Below are 20,880 nucleotides of genomic sequence, written 5' to 3'. Positions count from 1 at the left end.
ATGTTGATTAAGAATATTCGGGTGTGTTGTATGTGTTGTATATTTATATGTGTATATATATGTATGTATATATACATCATATATATTTATATATATGTATATATATATATATATATATATATATATATATATATATATATATATATAGAGAGAGAGAGAGAGAGAGAGAGATTTTGAGATAGGGGCAAAGATAAAAGTAAAGAGAACAGTCTTCTGAATGCTGGCACACCCGTGTCTAGCCAAATGGATCTTCTATCTCTCTCTCTCTCTCTCTCTCTCTCTCTCTCTCTCTCTCTCTCTCTCTCTCTCTCTCTCTCAGATAGCTTATCCCTGAACTAGACGAAGCGTAGCATCCATCTCCACTGAAGAGTGTCTACCGCCTGTGAATGACCCGAGTCTTCTTGCTCTCTTCCAGAATGTTGAATACAACGAGAAACATTGCCAAGACGTTTAATGTGTCACTTAAGGTAAACTGATCTTATTGTTTTGGGGATACTGAGTAACTGGGACCTCAAACGTTCAAGCTAAGACGCAATGTATTATTTGCCATAAAACAATTCTCCTTCTATTTTGGTAATCTATTTACATTTCTATCTATTCATTTATTAATTTGTTAATTTATTTTTCTTAATAAGCGATATATCTTCTTTTTGTATTTCCTATTACCTTCTGTTGTTTATTTCAAATGCAAACCGTGTTCTTTGGAAGCTTGAATTTCAGGTCGATAATGGACCCCTGTGGTGGGCTTGTTCCGTATGAATAGGTGTCAACTTCTGAATAATAATAATAATAATAATAATAATAATAATAATAATAATAATAATAATAATAATAATAATAATAATAATTTTTTTTATTTCCTATGATCTACTGTAATATTCTTTGGAAGCTGAATTTCAGGTCGATAATGGCCCCCTGTGGTGGGGTCGATCCATATTAATAGGGGTTTATCTTCTGAGGGGTAATAATAATAATAATAATAATAATAATAATAATAATAATAATAATAATAATAATAATAATAATAATAATAATAATTTATTTTGAGTCTTAAAATGAAGAGACAAATCCACAGTTTTGTATATGTACATATACATAACTGTGGATTTGTTCCTCCAATAATAATAATAATAATAATAATAATAATAATAATAATAATAATAATAATAATAATAATAATAATAATAATGTGAAAGAAACAAACGTTTTTGGGGAGGGCAGACATCTTTAATTGGAAGTGGAGAAGAAAACGTTTCAAGACCCCCCAGAATTAATTTCCTTTCGCCCGAGGAGTGGAGTGGAGGTTCCTGGGAAGAAATTAGGAAAGGAACGTTTTAGTTTTCTGTAAAAGAAAACTATTGTGCCGGATTTGTCTGTCCGTCCGGGCTTTTTTCTCTCCGCCCTCCGATCTTAAAAACCACTGAGGTAAGAGGGCTGCAAATTGGTATGTTGATCATCCACCCCCCAAACATCAGACATACCAAATTGCAGCCCTCTAGCCTCCTCAGTAGTTTTTATTTTTTAAATAAAATAAAAACTACTGAGGTTAGAGGGCTGCAATTTGGTATGTTTGATGATTGGAGGGTGGATGATCAACATACCAATTTGCAGCCCTCTAGCCTCAGTAGTTTTTAAGATCTGAGGGCGGACAGAAAAAGTGCGAACGGACAGACAAAACCGGCACAATAGTTTTCTTTTACAGAATCTAAAAAGGGATTAACAGGAAACCAGATATTATTGCCAATGGGAGCAGATTTTAAAAGTGGCATCCACTGTGAAGGCTAGAGAGAAAGGAATGAAAAAATGGTGTGAATTTTTAGGTACAGATTTGTTTTGTACAAATTAATATAATTTTAAATCCTTCACCAGATGTCTTAAAACTGGAAATTTTAATTTGTAGAGATATAGGAACCAAAAATGGTGTGAATACTTTGGATCTGAATTTATTTTGTACAAAATTAATATAATTTTCAATCTTTCACCTGGAAATTTTAGTTTCTAGAAAGATAAGAGTGAATGTTTGGGTGTAAATTTATTTTGTACAAAGTAATATAATTTTTAATCTTTCACCAGGTGTTGTAAAACCAGAAATTTTAAATTTCTGAACAATTACATCTGGCTGGCAATGACGTTCTGATATATTTCATACGGTAACACAATAAAAATTAAGGGAAAAAAATAAATTTCTACCAAAAGTTTGTAGAAAGATAGGAACAAAAAACGGTGTGAATATTTGGGTATAAATTTCTTTAGTACAAAGTAATAATTTTTAATCTTTCACCAGGTGTTTTATAAAATTCTGAATGATTACATCTGGCTTGTACTGATGTTCTGATATACTTCATTCTGTAACACAGTATAAATTAAAGAAAAAAATATATATTTTTACCAAATCCGCCCCCTTTCCCAAATCAGCGAACGCCCTGAACCGAAAATATATTTTTTTTTCATCCCAAGGAAACTTCACTTCTCTGACAAATGGGAATTTCGCCCTTATAGAGTTTTCGAAGTCCCTCGAAGTCCTTTCTTGCGCTCGCCGTCCGGCAGACACAGATGTCTGCCTTCCCAGAGGAACCTCTTCCCAACACCGAGGATTTTTCCGTAGACAATTAGTTAATTCACTTTCGGAGACATTTGCACTTCACTGGAGGGGGCGGCTGGCTCTTCGCTGAACTGTTTAGTTGCATCAAGAGTTTAAACAGTTTGGCTGTTTGTATACGTGTTATAGTTGCTTGAAGTATGTCCTAGATAAGATCTAAATTCATTACCTAGTAGGGGGGCCTTATGCCAAAAGCGCACCTCACGCGGTGCACTGTTGGGGTTACTTAAGGTTCTTTGCGGCATCCCTTAGGCCACTAGCTGCAACCCCTTTCATTCCTTTTACTATACCTCCGTTTCGTATCAACTTTCTTTCATCTTACTTGCCACCCTCTCTAACACTTCTTTCAATTCTTCATTATTTTCTACCTTAATTTTCTAAAAAAGGCGAAATGATAAATAAATTAAGGCTTCTAATCATATCTCGTCACCTGAACTGAAACGAAGCCTTTATAAAAAAAAAAATTCTGAAGTTTCAATCATATTCTCATCCGCTGAACAAAACGGAAACCTCTCAATTTCAAATGTCATCAAACGCGAGCCTCTTTCGGCAAACCTCTTCCCTTAACTTCCCAACCGAAACTAAACCCATAAACCTTACATCTGAGGCGATACAGACCACTTCAAGCACACAGAAGCGATCCGCGTTTCCAGCAAACACTAGAAACGACATCAGCATCGGAAGCATGCAACGCGAATGACATTCCTGAAGTTTGAATGAAGTTCTCTTCAGGGAGAAGTTGTTGCGTTTCGACCTGATAACAGTGTTTGAAGCGTTTGACATTTCGCGGATGCCTCGTGGTCGCGTTTACGTCGCAGAGGAAGGAACTTTTTTGTTATTTGTTTGTGTTCGTGAGTCTGGAGGGTAGAATCGTTTTTATCTGAATGGTTAAAAGAATTATGTGGATAATATCGTTCCGTTTCATTTATTATGGACACCTTTATTATTTTTTCGGGTTAATTCTTCCATATAATATTGTTTTTATATTGACTGAGGTAATGTTATACTAAAGAGATGATTTTGTTGATTAAAATTATGCAACGAAACCGAGCTTAGATTGTTATGTCAAAATATTATTGCATCATATCTAATATCTCTTGCAGTTTGCTCTCTCTCTCTCTCTCTCTCTCTCTCTCTCTCTATCTATCTATCTCTATCTATCTATCTATCTATCTATCTATCTCTATCTATCTCTATCTATATATATATATATATATATATATATATATATATACACACTTTCATAATGAAATTACCCTAACTCAACTATCAAAATATCTCTCAATATACTAACAGACAAACAATACAAATTATTACCCTGAATCTCCAAAAATATATATTATAAACACATATCCGGAGAGGAAATAACAATAATAAAAAAAATACAAAAATCTGACCCCGGAAACAAGAAAGCAACGAACAAGAGGTCCGCTAAATATCTTGTAACCAGGCAAGCGAGAAAGCCAAGGTTTTCCAGCCATTTCCTCTTCTCCCTTACTTACTACGAGACGTTGGGAGATCAGTACGGTCCCCCGGGGACCTCTGGACGCAATAAACATCGACGAGAGACCGCTACAGACCATTATCCTGAGGTATTGTGGGGAAGGAATTGCAAAGGCAGCAGTTCTCAATGCGTTTTGCCTTGTTTTTGTAAGTGGTGTGGTGTAACGGTTGCGTGTACAGTATTTCATTTGTTTTAAAGGGTTATTTTTACAAGACCATTGAGTTAGAAGAATTCTTCTAGGGCTGGCCTGAGGGATTTATGGTAATCTTTTTTTTTTAAGATTTATTTGACAGGTTACAGTGCTGCAAGAAGTTTAAAATTGCTTCTTGCTGAAATTGTATGGTTTTTAAGATAAAATTGTATAGTTTTTGAGATGAAATTGTATGGGCTTTAAAGTAAAATTGTATAGTTTCTGAGATAAAATTGTATGGTTCTTGAGATAAGATTGCGTGGTTTTTAAGATAAAACTGGATGGTTTTTAAGATAAAATTGTATGGTTTTTAAGATAAAATTGTATGGTTTTTAAGATAAATTAAGTACGGTTTTTAATATAGAATTGTATGGTTTTTAAGATAAATTTGTACGGTTTTTAAGATAAAATTGTATGGTTTTTAAGATAAAACTGTATGGTTTTAAGATAAAACTGTATAGTTTTTAAGATAAAACTATATGGTTTTTAAGATACAAGTTTCTTGGGCGTTGAAATATCTGGCGTTCCGTTAAAATTTGCTCTGTAGAGAGACTTGTGTTTGACATACATCGAAACTGGTTGGGGAGTGTGAATTGCAAGTGACTGACATTTTGTAAATGTTAAATTTTATATCTCTCGAGATATAAAATTTCTTGTCCCAGGAAGGTGTAAGATTTGTGATATTATTAATGAATTCAAGTTTTTAATGATGACTGATGAGTGCTTTCTGTTTCATGTATATAAAGAATTATTCAACCATTTATTTATTAATTTAATTTGCATGATTTCAGGACGTACAGTCTCAAAAATAATTCCCCACGTATCTGAAGATATTCTGTCAAGGTTTAAACAATCAGGACTTATATTTACACCAACACTGTGCTGTCAATCAAAGCAGTAGGCAGCCAATACTGTGACGAGAGAGAGAGAGAGAGAGAGAGAGAGAGAGAGAGAGAGAGAGAGAGAGAGAGACGTAAAAGGTCAGTCACAAACTTCAAATCGTTTTATTTCAGCCACTTTTAGAGAGAGAGAGAGAGAGAGAGAGAGAGAGAGAGAGAGGAGAGAGAGAGAGAGAGTAAAGGGTCAGTTCCAAACTTCAAATCGTTTTATTTCAGCCACTCTTAGAGTTATCTAAAGTTTGATCTCCTCACCTTTTCCATTTTTTTAATTTTATTTGGCGACTGCTCACACCGCTGCTGCTTGTCTATCCGTCTGTCAAGTCAAAGTCATCCTTAGTGATAGGACATCAAGTGGCAGTTTCTATATGCTGGGAAAATATAGCTATAGCTATATTTCTGTTGGTTAATAGACTTGCATGTCCCTACCTGTTGCTTATTGCGTCTTTTCCCAAAATTTGTATATCAGGAAAACAGTAACACTTTTTTATGTGATGTTAAAATTAATTTTTTTTTTATCTCATAAGTTAGCGTATAATTTCAGTGATTCTCTCTCTCTATCATTTGAAAACTGACGATTCTCTCTCTATCTCTCTCTCTCTGAATACACAAACACGCATATACACACATACATATATATATATATACACATTCTGAGAGAGAGAGAGAGAGAGAGAGAGAGAGAGAGAGAGAGAGAGAGAGAGAAAGAGAGAGAGAGAGAGAGAGAGAGAGGTCGTCAGTTTGAAAATGATCCGAGCTGATTCTCTCTCTCTCTCTCTCTCTCTCTCTCTCTCTCTCTCTCTCTCTCTCTCTATATATATATATATATATATATATATATATATATATAAACATAAATATATATATATATATATATATAGAGATAGAGATATATATCGAATCATTTGAAAACTATATATTCTCTCTCTCTCTCTCTCTCTCTCTCTCTCTCTCTCTATATATATATATATATATATATATATATATATATATATATATACATACACATTCAGAGAGGGAGAGAGAGAGAGGTCGAATCTTGAATTTCGACATCAAGAGCACCGGAATTTGGACGGACTCACTCCATACGTACCAAAAGCCAGAAGAATGAATAAAATATCCTTCATCTGCGATTCAAATGAACACTTGCAACGCCAGCGAGATCCTCCCGATGAATTATTCAGTCATTAGCATCAAAGACTGGCGAGTTTTTTTTTTTATTTGAGTGAGTTATTGTGCTGGCGTTTAAAGACGATGGCACGTATACAGTCCCTGTAGGTTTATTAGCAAAGATTAAATAGGTAAGTATAACTTTCCACGTAGTGTAACATATATTTGGCAATCCAGACCATTACCTGAGGTCTCATTTATCATACGTTTATCATAAAATGATAAAAAAAAATTCAAGTACCTCCCACGTATCAATTCGAAATCACACACATTCCCAATTCCCTCAATTTTATACCGCACGTAATTTATCAAAGGCTAATTGAAGTTAATTTTTTTTTCCAGGTCTTGAATTTTTGCTTCGTCATTCGTGAATGCCTCCATTTCCGTTCCCAATCGTCATTAATTACAGGGGCAATCTATCACCAACAGAGGCCTTTGGCAACTCACTCAGAGAGAGAGAGAGAGAGAGAGAGAGAGAGAGAGAGAGAGATAGTCTTGGGAATCCCTTGGGAAATTTTTATCTAAACCATATAATAAAATTATTAGAGAGAGAGAGAGAGAGAGAGAGAGAGAGAGAGAGAGATAGTCTTGGAAATCCCTTGGGAAATTTTTTATGTAAACCATATAATAAAATTATTAGAGAGAGAGAGAGAGAGAGAGAGAGAGAGAGAGAGAGTCTCTTGGAAATCCCTTGGGAAATTTTTATCTAAACCATATAATAAAATTATTAGAGAGAGAGAGTGAGAGAGAGAGAGAGAAAATTTAAATTTCCTAAGGAATCTTTTATTCCGCTTATTTCTTGTTCCTATTTTAAACTCGAACCAAACTGAAACCTTTACCAATTATTTCATCGTAGAAAGCTTCGTCTATCAAAAATAATTTTTTTTTCCGTTGGAATGTCAAGAGAATTGTTTTAAAATCGAACGATATTCTTATCACCTCGAGGTGTCTGCATTTCTAATAATATTTCCATCTCAATGTTTGATTGCGAATTTACCGTGTTCCATAATAGCGTAGGTAAAATAATATAACAAGTGAGGAGGGTATTATGCAATGAAATTTCGAAGCCTTCTCAGATATATGGCCACTAAGGATCACCGAAACGGGGAGCACCCGAAATAGTTCGTGTGGTATCAGGAATTAAGGCCCAAATCCCAATGGCAGCCTTAAAGCAAGGGCTTATAAGAACGATAGTAAAACGTAGTAATCCTTCGTCCATTCATAAAACAAGAAAAATGTTGGTGAATGAATTATACTGTAGTAGTACTTTAGTGATACAAAGATTTACTAAGTCATAATAAAACGTAGTAAATCGTCGTTCGTTGTTAAGATAAGGAAAAGATAAGGTGAATGAATTATTCTATGTTAGTTCTTCAATAATACAAAGATTTGCTCATTCATAGTTAAAAGTATTAAACTTTCGTCCATTCATAACAGAAGAAAAGGGTTGGAGAACGGGTTATACTCCGTTAGTTTTACAATGCTACGAAGATCTGCTCGGTAATAATAAAACCGCAGTAAAGTGGTCCATTCATAAAACAAGGAAGAGGTTAGTTAATGAATTAAACTATATTAGTATCACAGCACCTAGTACCACGCATACATTCATTGACACTCCAGCCCCATTCAGCAAAGCTTCCAATCCATCGATGATCGTTGTCGAAAATCTTGCCCGTGACATCCCCGGCTCCGTTCTGACGCAAACAGCGCCATCAGTTTTAATATCTGCACTAATACCCGGGGCAGCTACAGTTCGTTTGGGCACGGAGTGCCACTCCAAATAATGGAACGCAGTTACTGAATGGCATCACGGTTTAATTTTATTGGTCGCGCGAAAGCCAGGGAGGAATTATATACACGAATAGCCCCGGTCAATACTACAGGTTAGCTGGGGTGCGAGTGTTTCTTTTAAGCTTGGAAACATTCGTACTTGTATTTTGATAATTTGCTTGCATTTTTATTTACTTGTTCATTGCTTTGGTAATTTAATTCTTCTTGTTTAATAACTGATATCTCCTCTTTCTGTATTTCCTATTACCTTCTGTTAATTCTTTCAAATGAACACCATAATATTCTTTGGAGGCTTGAATTTCAAGTCGATGGCCGCTGTGGTGGGCTTGTTCCATATGAATAGAGTTAATAATAATAATAATAATAATAATAATAATAATAATAATAATAATAATAATAATAATAATAATAATAATAATAATAATAGTTTAATACAAAAATCAATCCTGTGACTGTTTAGTAACAGAAATAAAATTTCCGAAAATATATAATCAAATATCTCTTTTAATTTTAAATACGTGTATAATACCAAAAAATCAATCCTGTGACTGTATCTATTAACCACAAATAATAAAAAAACCTCTTCACTGGTTAAAATTCGTGAAAATTAGATCCCCCCCCAAATCTGAAAGGCTTCTTTCCTGGTCAAAATTCGTGAAAATTGAACCCCCACAAGATACAGAATCTTATCTTTAATACAAACTTTTGCTTCCTGAGTTACAATGCCTTCCATCTTCGGGGCTAAAGAAGAGGAAGAAGGCCCGGGAAGGCAGACCTTCTTTGCAACAAAGAAGAAGAAGAAGAAAAAGAGCATCTGTGGAGGGTGGAGAAATTTCTCCAACAAAGGGAAGTGATGGAAATTCCAATAATGCGTTGATAAAAGAGGAGATGGGAATGATCAAGCGTGGAGTAAAAAAAAAAAAAGAAAAGAGAGGCGGAAGAATTGGAAAAGTTCTAGGAGATGAGAGAGAGAGAGAGAGAGAGAGAGAGAGAGAGAGAGAGAGAGAGAGAGAGAAAACTTCATGATTATAATAAAATATTATTGAGTATTGTTGAGATAACGTGTAGCAATGTTTTACAATCTAACAAATAATTATATATTATATATATATATATATATATATATATATATATATATATATATATATATATATATATATATATATATATATATATATATATATATATTACATACATACATATGTGCTTACCTAGCCTAGATATTATCTGACGCCCTTCTGTGCTCACATTTTAATCTCTCGATTTAATACAGTCCAATACCATGAAAAGGACCCTTTAAATCTAAAACCACAACACTAAAAACAGCTATTTCTCGGAAACATAACCAATATAATCACTTATACATTTTTTTTAACCCTTCGGAATTCATTCGCCATGAACGAAAATTTTTGCAAACAATAATATTTACTTCTCTCGAGAAAACCGTAGCGAGAGGAATGAAGCATTAAGAAAAAGGAGCAACAAAAAAGAAATTATTTCGTGTTACCTCTCTCGGTTTATTGATTATCTTCTTGAAAGGAACTTACTTATCCTCGGGTGCATTACGGTTCGACAGACCTTTAGAAAAAAGGTATTGATTTTGTTATTATTTATGGTCCTCTCTCCCCTCTCTCTCTTTTCTCTCTCTCTCTCTCTCTCTCTCTCTCTCTCTCTCTCTCCCTCTTTTTATATTTATATATATATATATATATATATATATATATATATATATATATATATATATATATATATATATATATATATATATATATATATATATAATATATAAAAATCTTTCACTTGACCTCTCTCTTTCTCTAACTGAATCTCTCTCTCTCTTTATCTTTCTCTTTATCTCTCTCTCTCTTTCTCTAATTGAATCTGTATGTCTCTCTCTCTCTCTCTCTCTCTCTCTCTCTCTCTCTCTCTTTCACCAGTTGAATCTGTCGTTCTCTCTCCTTTTCTCTCTTTGAATTTATATCTCTCATAACTGTTCTCTCTCTCTCTCTCTCTCTCTCTCTCTCTCTCTCTCTCTCTCTCTCTCTCTCTCTTTCCTCGCTAATGGGACATTTAGCAGCCCCATGTGTCAGGCTACTGAAAAGCCATTGGAAGATGAGGAAAGAAAAAAAGAAGGAATATTTTCAAACAGTCTTCTAGTTTTCCCACTCAAATATTCTCTTGTATTTAATCAACATTATTTGAGATATTTGCTTGATTAATTTTTTTAGTATGGGGAGTTAAATTGAGTATTTTTTAAAAATAATCGAGTAATTTCAAAATTAATTTTCATAAATCGTTATGTTTCGCCCGTCCGACTTGGGCGAGAAAACAGCAAAATGAACCAAGAAAAAACTCTGAGTTTATTTTTCTAGAACGCTAAATAGTTTTAAAAAAGGAATATGTCCTGGTATTTTCAAATTTTATCTTTATAAATCGTAATGTTTTAACTATTCAACATGAGTACAAAAAATAGGAAATAAAGGAAATAAAAAAAATGATAGAATCGTAATTTTGAGTGTAGGGAGTTAAATTGAGCTTATTTTTTTATATGCTAAATAGTTTAAAAAAGGAATACTTCTGAGCAATTTCAAAATTTGTTTTCATAAATCGTAATAGTTTATCTATCCACCTTGAGTACAAAAATAGGAAATTGTAAGAATTAGCAAAATCAAAATCTATTTTCACAAACCGTTAGGTTTTACCCGACAAGCTTGAGTACAAAAAATAGGAAACGCTGAAAAATGGCAAAATGAACCAATAGAAACCCCTGTCACACTTTTTCCACCTTGACAAATGACCCAATATGACAGAAAATACAGGGTGAAATAACACGTGGACGAAAGGTCATCGCAGGTCAGAATCAGTGTTGCCAAACCGTGTGATGACGCCATTCGAAGAACGAGAGAGAGAGAGAGAGAGAGAGAGAGAGAGAGAGAGAGAGAGAGAGCTAAGTGAAACGAAGAGGCAAAACCCATGTTGATAGCGGATGAAAGGAGAGATGAAAAGGAAAATAGAGAGAATAAAAGCAGAGAAAAAAGATGCTTGTCTTCAAAGAGGGTGAATGAACCAGGCCTTGAAAGGTTGAATCGCCAAGGTTAAGGAGAGAGAGAGAGAGAGAGAGAGAGAGAGAGAGAGAGAGAGAGAGAGAGAGAGAGAGAGAGAGAGAATTTTTTGACATACAGTTTCAAGACGTAATTAGTACATCAAATTCCTCAACAATAGCAAAATAATGTGGAAATCTCCTTGGCTCGATGGGAATTTAATCACAAACTGGCAACTGGAATTCCTGCCCCTTTTTTATGAATGGGAAAGAAAAAGAAATAGTATTTGAGGATGTGTAAGTCATGAACGTGATTACGTCAGAGAAGAGACTATTCCTTTGACGAGAAACAGGATCTTTGACTTGAAATGCTTTGCAGATGGCTGAAAGCTTATTAAATATAAGTGATTTCTTTGAGTGAAATGGAATGCGAGTAATTGGAGAAGACTTGTCAGAATAAAAATACATGCGAGATAGATCAAGAAAATCCGGGTTTTTGTTCGTGTATCTAATAGTTTCTTGAAGCATCTCAGATGCAAAATACACTGTCATTGTAAGGGAATTTGTAGTTTTTTTTTTAAACAGAAACGATTCAATTCTAAATTGTTAGAACGTACAGAGAGTCAGTTTATGCCAAGATTTCCCCTCCTCAAAAAAATCTTTTCAAGTATGATGTTTATAGATATAGAATTCTATGAGCATTTTTACTCTGAGGAAAAATTCTATATATTTCTATGTATAAAAATTGTCTGATACATTCATTATTTAGCAACATTGCAAGATTAACTGATAAGGAGATAATCTGATTTAATGACTGTATTCATAAAGTTAATTCAAAGCTAACTGAATGATCCTTAAGGTATAAACTTTTGATACACGATGAAATTCATAAAAAAATAATCTTATAAAAAAGGAAATTCCCTTTGTTCATATCTCACAGGTTTTGTAATGGCATATACTTTATATATTAATCCTAGCACATATTTCTAACAATAAATAAAATCCAAAGTTATTGGAAGGAAAATTTCCAGGGTCAAAAAAATAAAAGATTTAACTTTCACAGATCTAAAACAATAAATCTTTAAGCTTTGAGCAAAACGAAAACGCAGGTTTAGACATATATAAGATAATCCTTTCAAGTGACTTTTGGAGGAATATTGCTTGATTTCAAAAAGAGATTTTATCTGATCTCTGATTATTCTTTTGGCGCAGATCAAACAGAGTTGTGATCTTTTTCAAGACCCACTTTACTTCAAAGTATAACTTAAGCATTTTATTCTTTAAGTATTTTCTCTTTGTCCAGGGTAAATGATAATATACATACATATATATATATATATATATATATATATATATATATATATATATATATATATATATAAATGTATATATATATATATTATATTATATATACATATGTACATATGTACGTATATATATATATATATATATATATATATATATATATATATATATATATATATATATATATATATATATATATATATGTGTGTGTGTGTGTGTGTGTGTGTGTGTGTGTGTGTGTGTGTGTATTATAATATGGTTTGTTATACTGACTACAATCTAAATTCCCTCATGCTATGAAAACTATAATACCAACTGGATTTATCCCCGAAACACTTAACAGAACGCCTACTTTAACCACATAAATCCACCAAACGGATTAAATATGCTCCAGAGACCATTAAGAGCTATAATCCCACTTAATCATAACGCTTTAGAGGCCATAATGCCGAAGAAAACACAAGCCATTTAAGACCTTTGTGTATAATGAAGAACTCGGAGGCGTTTGTCTTCAGATTCCTGCGGTTAAGTAACTCGCTAAAATAAAGTGCTGGGAAGTTGCGGGAGCCGTAAGGAATGTTCCAGACATGAGGGATGTTAGAAACATAAGGAATGTTCCAAACACAAGGAAATGTTAGAAACATAAGGAATGTTACGAACACAAGGAAATGTTATAAACATGAGGAATGTTACGAACATGAGGATTGTTACGAACACAAGGAATGTTAGGAACATAAGGAATGCTTCAAACACAAGGAATGTTACGAATACAAGAAATGTTACAAACACAAGGAATGTTACAAACACAAGGAATGTTACGTACATAAGAAAAGTTACAAACATAGGGAATGTTACAAAGATAAGGAATGTTAGAAACGTAAGGAATGTTACAAACAGTGAATGTTAAGGAATGTTACAAACACAGTGAATGTTACAAACGAATGTTGCAAACAAGGAATGTGAATATTATAAAACGTATGAAATGTTACAAACATAAGGAATGTTACAGCAAAGGGGTTAGAAACACGGAAGAATGTTTGAAACAAACGTACAGGGAATGTTACAAACACAAGGAATGTTACGAACATACAGCCGTAACTGTGAGTTTGGGTAAGTTCGTAGATGCAGTCTGAACCTTTTTTAGTCGAGAGAGAGAGAGAGAGAGAGAGAGAGAGAGAGAGAGAGAGAGAGAGAGAGAGTACTTTAATATGCAAATAGCATTCGGCGTGATTACCCCGAAAAATAAAATGGAAACGTAAAAAAACATTAAATATAATTCTGTCCACTTCTATATTTTTATACTTTATCATTTTTGTGCCAAACAAAAAATACACTGCGGTATCACGAGGCATTCCATAAATTCCTAAAAGAAGTGGGAATCCAGTAACAGAGAATATTGATATGGGCTCTGTCCCTTAGGGATGAACAAGCAAGTAAGCCAGTTCTCTTGGCGTATCGAAATATTGGGAGTTTTTCCCAAAAATGCGAGGAAACGCTTAATTGCAAAGACTAGTCCCGTGTCTGTTAAGCTACGGAGAGAGAGAGAGAGAGAGAGAGAGAGAGAGAGAGAGAGAGAGAGAGAGAGAGAGAGAGAGAGAACGTTTTGGCCTTTTGCAGATTTAGTTAATTGTATTGATGTGACTGCTTCCAGCAGTGCCAAAAAGCTTTATATATTTATATATATATATATATATATATATATATATATATATATATATATATATATATATATATATATATACATTATATATATATGTGTACACAAATACACACACACACACATACATATATATATATACACGTATACATATACCTTAAAAATATGGGATGTTTTGAACCACCGCCATAACACGAAACACACCAAAGTAATTGAGAAACTTGTCAACGGAGAAGACAATGACAATAGGAGAGAGAGAGAGAGAGAGAGAGAGAGAGAGAGAGAGAGAGAGAGAGAGAGAGAGAGAGAGAGAGAGAGAGAGAGGCAGGCTGATAGAATCCTTAACTCGACCTGAGAAAGTTACGCCAGCAGGAGATGGCGCCTCGGAATCCAATACCGAAAGTATCCGTGTGAATTAGAAAGTCTCCATTTCGCCGAAAGAGAGAGAGAGAGAGAGAGAGAGAGAGAGAGAGAGAGAGAGAGAGAGAGAGAGAGAGAGAGAGAGAGAGAGGAAACCAACCAGCAAGATTAATCGGAGAGATTTTGTGTAATGTCTCATTTTTCCCCAAAAGCTTTAATTTCTTTTCGTCTTCTTCTTCCACCCGCGAACCAGAATTAAATGTGGACACTTTCGCCTTAATTAGAAAAAGGGGCTCTCTCTCTCTCTCTCTCTCTCTCTCTCAACGATTCCCAGAAGTTTTTATTTATTTTCTTTACTAATTACACAAATGACTGGGTCGATCTATATACCAAAGGGTTGAATATCTTAGGTATTAGTTTTCCAGTTAAATTAAGCTGAGGGGAACGTTTGTCGTGGGTTGTAAAGTTTTATATATATATATATATATATATATATATATATATATATATATATATATATATATATATATATATATATATATATATATATATATATATATATATACATATATAATCTTTCAATTATTTCTGTTCATAATTTGCTTTTATTTACTACATTCCTTAGCCGTTCATATTGTGAGTTAGAATACCTGTTTATTTATATATTAATTACTATTTTCTCTAAATGTTTCTTTATTTATGTATTTAATTATTATCTATTTATTCATCTGTTTATCTATTTTTAAATGTTCGTTTTGACATTTTTAGCTGTCCAAGTATCGAGTTCAAATACCTATTTATTCAAGAATTTACTTAAACAGTAATATCTCCTAATACTGAGTTATTTATTTATATTCAAATATTTGTTTATGTGATATTTCTATTAATTTATCTTTTACACAATCAAATAATCCTTTTGAACATATTTTTTCATTCACGAATTCATTTACACAAGTTTGATTAATATTTATTAGAGTATTTGTAAAAACTAAGAATGATTCATCTTTACGCAACTTACTCCACTACTAACCATTCATTCATTTTACTCCCCCATTCATGTTTATCTCATATTTACTACTAACTTTCTCCTTTCTGCCATTCACTAAGGGGACAAAAGAGCCGTAGTGAGTTCCTCCGAATTTTTTTTCCTGACATCAGTTTTACAGTCGCGTTTTTTTCCGCTCTATATGCGTGCAGGTTTTTTTTTTTTTTATCATTTCGGCTTCGGGTCAGTTTGTGTGGCGAATTTGAAATTGTTTTTTAAACGTTTTTCTTGTCACATTTGTTTTTTGTACATATCAACCTTCTGTTCCAGTTGTACACCATACGTTATACTTTTCATACTTCCTACATAAGACATATACTGTATGTATGTATGTATATATATATATATATATATATATATATATATATATATATATATATATATACATATACATAATCCCTCCATATCAAAGATCCATGTTCAAAACTATAATTCAGCAACTGTGCATTAATTATACTCCATCAAAAAAAAACACATTGAAAAATCCACTATTAAAAAGATATTCGAAAAAAAAATTCATCAAAAATAAAACACTGCAAGGTATATCTCTCTCAATACGCTTACCAAACGTTTGCTATTGTTATTTACTATTGTTACTCTGCATATGTCAGAATTTCCTGTGAACGTTTTTCATAGGAGCTATTGGACGCCATGGCCCTTGGGATATGGGGAAAACGTTTGGGAATAAAAAAGTCAGTTTTCATTTGTTTGACAAACGATTTCACAATGGCTGTGAGCCCACCGTTCATATTTATATGGTTAGGAATATTGACGAAGAGAGAGAGAGAGAGAGAGAGAGAGAGAGAGAGAGAGAGAGAGAGAGAGAGAGAGAGAGAGAGGTTCCACATTTGATTGTTCATCCTAGAAATTTTAGTATCATCTATTTGTATTTATTTCTTTTTGTTTTTATTCTTATTTTTCTTTCTCTTCTCTATGCTTATCTCTCTCTCTCTCTCTCTGTCTGTCTGTCTGTCTGTCTCTCTCTCTCTATATGAAAAATCTCAAGCTCTTCTTTTAAGTAAAAACACTAAATATGTTTTGCAGATGCTTTTAATGTTGTCATCTCTCTCTCTCTCTCTCTCTCTCTCTCTCTCTCTCTCTCTCTCTCTCTCTCTCTCTATGAAAAATCTCCAGCTCTTCTTTTAAGTAAAAACACTAAATATGTTTTGCAGATGCTTTTAATGTTGTCACCTCTCTCTCTCTCTCTCTCTCTCTCTCTCTCTCTCTCTAATTTATCCATCTCTGAAATTATTTTATGTGGCTTTGTATATTTGTGTCTTTAAAATCATGCGAACCCCTTAATGCATAAATACATATGTATGTCGATAAACGAACGTAACATATGTATTCAAATATCTAACATACGGATATATAGAAATACACTGTATATATATCCGAACGTATTCTCTCATCCCATCAAAAAACGCTCTCATTCCTGTATCGGAAAACACAATTTTACTCTTAGCGTCGGAAAAAGTGCATAGCACATATATCCAGGGAATAAAAGGACTGAATCGTTCAAAAAATACTTTTTGTATATAACAGGGGCCATTTTTCCATTTTTCTTTTTTTTTTCGAAAGACTGCCGTTTCATTTTTCTGTCGCAATATGCATCTTTTTTTTTCTTTTCGGAATGTGGAATATAGATATAATAAAAGTTTATTTTGTGTCAAATAGATTTTTTTTTCGTCTCTTTCGTTGCAAGGAAGGTAATGAGTGTGGATTTTAATTTGCGGTTTTTCGAATTTGAATGGGGTAATGCAAATGATTGTTAGTTGAATGGTATACGCTAAAATACTCTTTAATTATTATTATTATTATTATTATTATTATTATTATTATTATTATTATTATTATTATTATTATTATTATTATTATTATTATCATGATATTGGTAATATCTGTCAGTTTGAAGATGTACGCTTTCAAAACTTTAACAGGATTTTTTTTGTGGTGGGAGTTTTAATATTGAAAACCAAATAATATAGTTTTTTTCTTCGGAAACCAAAATTATAATTCAATTACTCTAAAAGAGAGAGAGAGAGAGAGAGAGAGAGAGAGAGAGAGAGAGAGAGAGAGAGAGAGAGAGAGAGAGTTCATATCTAGTGCAAAAATTAATTATTTCTTTTTATTTTTTCATCGTAATTGCATTGTCATTTATACCCGGCATTTATCTTTTATTTCCTTATATCTTCTTTTCCAGAGCTGATTTTTTTTTATCCGAATAAAATTCAATTCTTCTTTTCTGTTTTCATCTTTTCTTCAGATTTGAAAATTATATTATTGCTTCATGATTCTTTGCATAACAGTCTTAATCTCCCGTAAGAAATATTAACCGATTAAAACAGCAAATATTATTAGTCACAAATACATATATAACTACTATTTTAATTGGCGTATTATTGTGATTAGTATCTGCGGTTGAACCCTATACATACATACATGCATACATACATACATACATACATACATAAACAAACCGTGAGATAATCTTATTTGAAATATCTTTATCTTTATCGGTCTCGTCCGTTAATCCTGAAGATATTCAAGAAAAAAATATAACACTAAATAGCGCCAAGAAAAAATAAAACACTAAATATCGCCAGTAAAAAAATGAAACATTAAATAGCCCAAGGGAAAATATAAAACACTAAATAGCGTTAAAAAAAACACTAAATAGCGTAAAAAAATAAAATAAAACACTAAATAGCGCCAAGAAAAATAAAACACTGAATAGCGCCAAGAAAAAATAAAACACTAAATAGCGCCAAGAAAAAAAATAAAGCACTAAATAGCGCCAAGAAAAAAAATAAAACACTAAATAGCGCCAAGAAAAAAATAAAACAATAAATAGCGCCAAGAAAAAAAAAAAACACTAAATAGCGCCAAGAAAAAAAAAAAAACTAAATTGCGCCTCCGTTGAACACGAATAAGCACAGATCGAAAATAATTCTGAATTTTCCCCCTCCCTCCCACTCGCTACTCCCTCCCCCTCCGTATTGTTCCTCCCTGACCCCTTTCATAATTCCCTCCACTGCAAATGAAAAATGTTGCAGTAACAATGCGTCTCCCAGTAAGCGGCGTATGCAACAAAGATCAACAAAAAATGGTGTATTTTTTTTTCTTTTCAGCTGTTCAAATGACTTCCTTGCTCTTATACAACATTCAGCGTAGCAAGGCCTCAAGTAGGTGCTATTGATTCCTCTCTCTCTCTCTCTCTCTCTCTCTCTCTCTCTCTCTCTCTCTCCTTTTTATACTGTTAATGTGACGTTACCTTTCACTGAGCGCGATGGTGTATCAAGATTCTTCTGCTAGATTCCATACCTCGACCAGCGACTCTGTGGTTGCTGAAAGGGAATGTAAATATAAATATAATATAAATATAAATAAGTAGATTGACAAACTTTATACATATATAAATATATATATATATATATATATATATATATATATATATATATATATATATATATATATATATATATATATATATATATATATATATATATACAGAGAGAGAGAGAGAGAGAGAGAGAGAGAGAGATATTTAATGTCAAGTATAAATATTTTAATATTTTCTCTTCAGAATGTTAGCCTAGTGTTCTTTCAATTATTCTTTGACTCACTATAGTCAGGTAATTACCTGCTATACATTATACTATTGTTGTTTATTTATTCGTAAACAAAATGAAAAATAAACATAAACGAGAATTTCCTTTTTAAGTGATGGGATGAATAGGAATGTCAGATATATAAATATATATATATATATATATATATATATATATATATATATATATATATATATATATATATATATATATATATATATATATATATATATATATATATATATATATATATATATATATATATATATATATATATATATATATATATATATATAAAAACAACAACAGAAGAATGAACCATTTATGAAAACTTTCTACTTTCCCTTCTTCATACTATATGATGTGCCTTTTTCTCATTATTAATTCTATCAAAACACAAGAATTCATTAGAGCAATTAAAAGAGGGTTTCTTAAACATTGAACATGAATTTTCACCACAAAAAAATTTTTTTTTGACAATATATGATGCACATTTTTACTCACTAATTATATATGAGTTGCTAATGAGTAGATGAAGCAAGGTAGCACCAGAGAGAGAGAGAGAGAGAGAGAGAGAGAGAGAGAGAGAGAGAGAGAGAGAGAGAGAGAGAGAACAGTTTAAAACGGTTCTAAAACAAACTTTGGTTTGATTAGGAGCAAAGGTAGCTCTGCTGGGGGCGGGGAGAGAGAGAGAGAGAGAGAGAGAGAGAGAGAGAGAGAGAGAGAGAGAGAGAGAGAGAGAGAGAGAGAGAGAGAGAGAGAGAGCAGTTTAAAATGGTTTGAAAATGAACTTTGGTTTGATTAGGAGAAGGGTAGCTCTGAGAGAGAGAGAGAGAGAGAGAGAGAGAGAGAGAGAGAGAGCAGTTTAAAATGGTTTGAAAATGAACTTTGGTTTGATTAGAGCAAGGTAGCTCTGAGAGAGAGAGAGAGAGAGAGAGAGAGAGAGAGAGAGAGAGAGAGAGAGAGAGAGAGAGAGAGAGCAGTTTAAAATGGTTTGAAAATGAACTTTGGTTTGATTAGGAGCAAGGGTAGCTCTGGTGAGAGAGAGAGAGAGAGAGAGAGAGAGAGAGAGAGAGAGAGAGAGAGAGAGAGAGAGAGAGAGAGAGAGAATGATATAATTTCCAATGAAGAGAAGATCAATTATGAGGGAAAAAAAATACAAACACAAAAATGAACAAATAAATAGATAAAGCGTCAGTGAATTACAAAAATCCCAAAATATCGCTTCCAACATTATCATAATTATTCCAGGGATCGTAAAGCGCACCTGCTCCCATCCGCCTGCCTGCCCGCAAGCGCGCGCTCTGCAATCAACACTCGGTGAATAAATAAAACGGTTGGCAGTCGGGTTTCCAAGATATTTTGCCTGTTTTTCTTTCATCGTGTGGGGCGGGGGCGGGGGGGCGAGGGAATATGAAATATTTCATATGTACGAGAAGCGTTTTTCACGTGGGTAACATTACAGTGAGTAAAATATTCTAAATCCTTGTTACTTGAATTACCATAAGTTATTCGCGTACCTGTTTCATAGAGGTTCAGTTTGGGGAAGTTTCTTGTCCGTGTTTATTTGTTTTTGTTTTTCGTAAATTTGTTTTTTGTGGAAAAAGGAATTAGATAGAGGAAAAGAAGGTAATTTTAATATTTACATTAAATGACTTTAATACCATAACGTGTGAATAATGAATAATGAATAATGATAGAAAATAAAAACA

The sequence above is a fragment of the Macrobrachium rosenbergii genome, chromosome 40 (assembly GCF_040412425.1).
Source record: "Macrobrachium rosenbergii isolate ZJJX-2024 chromosome 40, ASM4041242v1, whole genome shotgun sequence".
NCBI classification, from domain to species: domain Eukaryota; kingdom Metazoa; phylum Arthropoda; class Malacostraca; order Decapoda; family Palaemonidae; genus Macrobrachium; species Macrobrachium rosenbergii.
This window is presented reverse-complemented; position numbering follows the sequence as displayed.